The 5,424-nt window shown below is 38.1% G+C and overlaps 1 long non-coding RNA gene across 1 annotated transcript; it reads left to right on the top strand.

Annotated features, from left to right (window-relative positions):
* Positions 1 to 1,511: 1,511 nt before the first annotated feature.
* LOC134643177 (uncharacterized) lies at positions 1,512 to 2,729 on the top strand. Its single transcript, XR_010096352.1, has 3 exons — positions 1,512 to 1,546; positions 1,621 to 1,649; positions 2,667 to 2,729. It is a non-coding gene; the product is annotated as an uncharacterized LOC134643177 (long non-coding RNA).
* Positions 2,730 to 5,424: the final 2,695 nt, after the last annotated feature.

Below are 5,424 nucleotides of genomic sequence, written 5' to 3'. Positions count from 1 at the left end.
TGAGTATTTTACATTATATTTTCAGTTGAACGCTTTTTAGAACAACAATAACAGCTGTACTTAACTTTTCGGATTTGTGGTGTCTTTGTTTCATGTTATCTCCATCAGTGACTGAGCATGAGGACAATGATAAGGTGACAATAAATTGCTCTGTGGTGACATATGAAATGTGTCATCACACAGTGAAGTGCCTGTTTAAAGGTCGAGCTGTGGACAGAGATAAGAGTCAAATAGTGACTTTACAGACTGGCTGCTCCACCACTGTCTCTTTACTCAAGTCTCACCATGTTTACTCATCAAGAGATTACCTTTTGGACTGCGAAGTGAATGATACTAATACAGAAGGGAAGCTGTTTACCTTCAGCCCTCAGCTATCAGGTGAGAAAACAGGTGAGATAATAATTTAAGATGATTAAACAAACCCAAAGCATTTATTTGTTCGTTTTCAAAGTATTTGTGCAGATTTTTTTTAACAACAGATGAAAACCATGAAAACATGTTGGTTGTGTCTTTTTCATTTTATTTCAGGTGACAGACAAAGGACAAATAATCCAACCAGAAAAAATCCAGCAGGCTACAGTCAGTCCAATACCCAAGGTATTTATTCAGTAATGTACTTTTTACTTGCATGCATGGGTATACAGTCACATGAAAAAGAACGTTTTCACAGAGCTCGATTCAGTCCTGTGAAAACTGCATAAACCTCATGATTCAATATCTTACAGAGTCAACTTTCGCAGCATTAACTTGAAGTAATAGTCTTCTGTGACTTTATCAGTCTATCATAATAGAAGAGGTTTTCTCCTGGCAGCCCTTCCAAAGAAACCATTCTTGCTTAGTCTTTTTGACTTTTTGATATGACTTTGTGGGAATTAGACCAATGCTGGTAAGGTTGTTGCTTTATGCTAACACCTACCTGAGAGCTTCAGACCTGTAAACTGTCAAAGTTTCTTCTTTTATAGAAATGGCCACTCTTGATGATCAATTAAGTCCATTTGATTAGCAGCATCCGACTCCAAGTTGCTCTCTTAATTCCTATGGAACGATTAAGGATGTACTTAGTTTGTGCGTAGGACTTTATGCATGATGTATTTATTTCATTTTTATTTTACATGTTTTAAGGTATGTGTTCAAACTGATTTAAATAAAAGAAATAGCCAAATACCTTCAGAAACAACATGTGTCTGTAAGTAAAATAACATGTCTGAACTAAAATCTCCTTACTGTTTTTCATCCATACATCTGAAACGCAGTGACTATGATTCACATTGTGCTTTTGTGTGTTTCTGTTTTTGCTATGGTAACAGTGTCACACCAAGTTTAAAATAGAACACAATGTTAGGCATATTTTGTGTGTCATGTAAACTTAGTTTAAGATACATAGAAAGTTTTTTAAATGTTTGGAAAAAGATTCACTGAAAATGGTTTTAAGTTTGATTTTTTAATTATTTTTTTTCAGCTATCCATTGGTACGTCGTTGCAGCTGTGGGTTTTGTCTTGCTCTTGATAACAGCTGCGTCTGTAATCAGATGGAGAAAAACAAAAGGTAAAAACATCAAAAGTTAAAACACATGTGCTTTTAACAGTAAATGTTACAGTTAATTGTTTTTGTCTTTCCAGCGAACAAAACACAGACGGATGAAGATACTGTGAGTTTTAAAAAAAAAAACCTATACATATATATATATATATAGGGTTTTTTTTGTTTTTTTAAATGGTTGTAGGAAATAAGAATAACAAATAAACACCAAATCAGCTTATCTCTGAGGAATGTTAACAAGAACTAAACTGTCTTTATAAAGGACAGTTTTCCAACAGATGTAACTGGACTATGTCTATTTTTCAGGGACTGAGTTTGAACTCTACAGAGACTCAGACTGCTACTTAAAAAAGTCCCAGCATGGGAAATCCCACACCACACCCACAGTACAGTCAGAGCACAGTTAAAACCACTTCTTCTTCTATGTGCTTGTTAAGTGCATGTGAATCAATGAGATCTTACAAAAGATAAGGAAGTTAGACTGAATAACAGTGGGTCAGACTATGAGTGTCATGGTCCTGGGCCATGTTGGCCCAGTATTCTTAGTTTTCGTGTGTTTTGTATTTTGTTCTTTATTTATGCCTTGGTTCCTAGGTTGTTCTGTTAAGATGTTCCTTATTTGATTACCCCCTGTATGCCCCTCTGTGTATCTGTGAGCCCTCGTTTCCTCTCCTTGTGTTTTATTCCATGTTATCCCCAGCCCGTTATGTCTGCTCTCTCTCCTCCTGTCTGAACCTCTGTGTACTTCCTGTTTTACTTTGACAGTCTCTCGTCAGTATGTGTCATGTTGTGTTCACTCCTGCCCTGTCTCGTTACGATTATCTGTGTCAGCTGTGTATTTATGTCCGCGTCTCCCTCAGTTCTGTGTCGCGTTCTCCCTCATGCTGTGTGTGATTCTCCCTGTGCTTCCTGGTGAGCATTATATTTAGTTTTTCCCAGTTTAGTTTGGTATTACTTGTGATCTGTTTTTCCAGCAATAAAGCTGTGCTTTTTGAGTTTATTCCCCGAGTTCCCGTGAGTTTGCGTTTGGGTCCTCTCCTGCCTGCACACAGCTGAATCATGACAATGAGTTGTAAAACCTGAGGTCATGTAAACTTTTTGAGATATTTTGCTCTTCGCTGTGTAGGTAGATCATGAAGTTTCCTATGCCACCATCAGTTACAGAAAGAAAACCAAGAATAAAGCCCAGGTAAAGTGTCTTGCATAGATTCTTATGTTGTATACTGATATATTAATAGGTAATGTGTGCAAGCTAACATTACAATTCATACTTGCCTTTAAAATTTGTTGAGCTATATCGCTTTTATTTTAACAGAGTGTTAATTTATGTTGATTTATGTATCCGACAATTCTCTTTGTTTTCAGGTTCAGGATGATGATGAAGGTGATGCAGTGATCTACAGTGTTTTGATGGTTTCTTCATCTCCTGCAGCCACTGTCAATCCCAGTAACCCACAATAAAAAAGAAAATAGAGAAAATGGCAAAAGGATTTGACCTTTTTTTTTTTTTAAAAAAAAAATGTAAATGGATGTGTGATTAGAGACTCCATGCTGTTGAATGGCAAGCATAAAACTATTATAGCAAATGCTGGGAATCAGTCGAGAATCAAGGCCATCCTTGAGTCATTCCTACTATTCAGTGTCATTTCGAGATAGTAACATTGCAAAAAGTACATTTCTAATTATCCATAATGTTATAATGTGATCTGAAAGAATGCTTGTTAAACTTTTAGAGAAATATACTGGTCAAGCTCATAATATTAATACATTTTTCCAGGTTTTCCAAACATGCCACCTGTTACGGTACAATCTTATCTGTGTTACTAATGTACAGTCACTTACGGTCATTTAGAAATGTGCATGTACTTTTAACCTGTTTCCAGATTCCCTGGTTTACGACATGAGTCCATCTACCTGACTTCAAAATGGTGTAGTCCCTTTTTTGTGAAAATATTCTTTTTGTATGTGACTTGATCTGGAATCATATGTATCCAATGTTCAAATGGGAGCTCAACATTGAAAGTCTTGCAGTCTTTGTTTTGAAAAGGAGAACTACTTGGTTCAAAAGCACTGACATTGTCACTGCTGCTGTGTCATCTTTTCACCAAGTTGTTTGCACAGATTTTCCCATATGTCATCACTTGGAGTTGAAACGTTTCCATTTTTTTTATCACTGCTTCTTTTGAAAAACAGAGGACTTCAGATACTACAATTTTGTCCACCACTGATTTCACTGGCATCTGTTTAGCAAAATTAAAACGTGATATAGGTGGTGCAGTCAGCACTCTGACCTCGTCTCCTTCTACAGAAGAGTCGAGGAAGAGCCACAAGAAACAGCCCAGGGACAGCCAGGCTATCCCACATTTTTTAAAAGACCAGGCGGTAAGAGACAGAGAGAGCTGACTAGGAATGAAGAGAGGGAGAGGGCAACTACTCAAAGGGCAGAGTTGTAGAGTTGTTTTAGAAACTTGTCGACAACATTTAAATAACACACTTTTAAATGTCAAACGTGAAGTAAGGTTTTTGCTCTATGTGTAACAGGGAAATCTGTTACACGTGTTAAAATTATTTGTGGGTGCTGAACTGATGGGTATTCTCCATCTCCCAAGAGAAAGAAGCCTGCTGGTGCATACAGGGCCTGTTTGTACATCGGTGATCTCCGTAGGACAAGTGCATCATGGACAGATCCTGAATTGCAATCCAGAAATAGACCTGTGGCATCACAGATACCCTGCAGCACAATAGAGGGGAACAGTTTCCTGTTAATGTAGGACTTTTTATGTGGTTCCCCAGGTGTAGGAATCCAGATGCGACATCGATCATTCGCACCAGCAGTGCAAGAGAATGCTTATTGCCAGCGAGGCAGGCTCCATCTCTTCTGTCTAATGGAAATGAATCACTCTGTGCAGGATGGTCATCATTTCCCCAATAAGACTGTGGAGAATCGTGTACACTGTTGCCAAAGATGTCTGCCATCTGGTCCACAGTGGCCAGTAAATGTTACAAGCACCTCTATTTCATGGTTCCAACTGTGTAGATTTTGTTAGGGGAGCATTTGCACAAGCATGTTGGTGTTTGTTCTGAAGGCTGGTCAGCTCCAGCAAAGAACATTGAAAGGATGGGGACACTGTTGTGTATTTGTAGGGATGTAAGAAAATAGCAATACACTGCAATACTGCAATATTTTGTGTTGAATTATTATTATTTTGTGGTGCAATTCACACTCCGACTGCTAGTTTGTAGCAGTTTTTACCACCTTCACTCTGATGGAACAACAAGGTCTCGCGATAACACTGGATGTGCCTTGGAAGCGTCTAGTTTGTCAAACCAAAGAAGACGAAGAACGATGTGTGGGAAGGTGTGCTAGCTCACCGATGACTGAAGAGGAGAGGAGAAATTATCTCCAAGAAAAGAAACAGACTCGGCCATCGCACAGTGGAACAAATTATCTTCTTAAATAAAAACCAAACAGGATAACCTTAAATGCATCATGTTTTTACTTTACAAATTCATAAGCATTTTCCGTTTCAAGTTCACAATTAATTCTACCCCCAGGTCATAGATATGTATAAGAAAATTGGCCTAATATAAGATTATGAACATACCTTTCTAGCTGTCCATTGATTAATTGCATAAGTACATGGAGGCAGACCTCACAGCAGAAGGATACTCCATAATGTGTTGTACATTATTACATGTATATTAATCAGGACTCTAGACTAACTTTTTGCCACAGGTGCACTGGTGCGCCTAACTTTTTTTCTTAGGCGCACCAGCACAAAAGTTAGGGATACCCAAATTTTTCAACTGCATCGCTTAACACTGCAGTTATACAGTTGCGCTTTTTTTTGGGGGGGGGGGGAGAAATTGCTGTCAATACAGAC

This window comes from Pelmatolapia mariae, linkage group LG15 (assembly GCF_036321145.2).
Source record: "Pelmatolapia mariae isolate MD_Pm_ZW linkage group LG15, Pm_UMD_F_2, whole genome shotgun sequence".
Lineage (NCBI taxonomy): Eukaryota > Metazoa > Chordata > Actinopteri > Cichliformes > Cichlidae > Pelmatolapia > Pelmatolapia mariae.
This window is presented reverse-complemented; position numbering and strand designations above follow the sequence as displayed.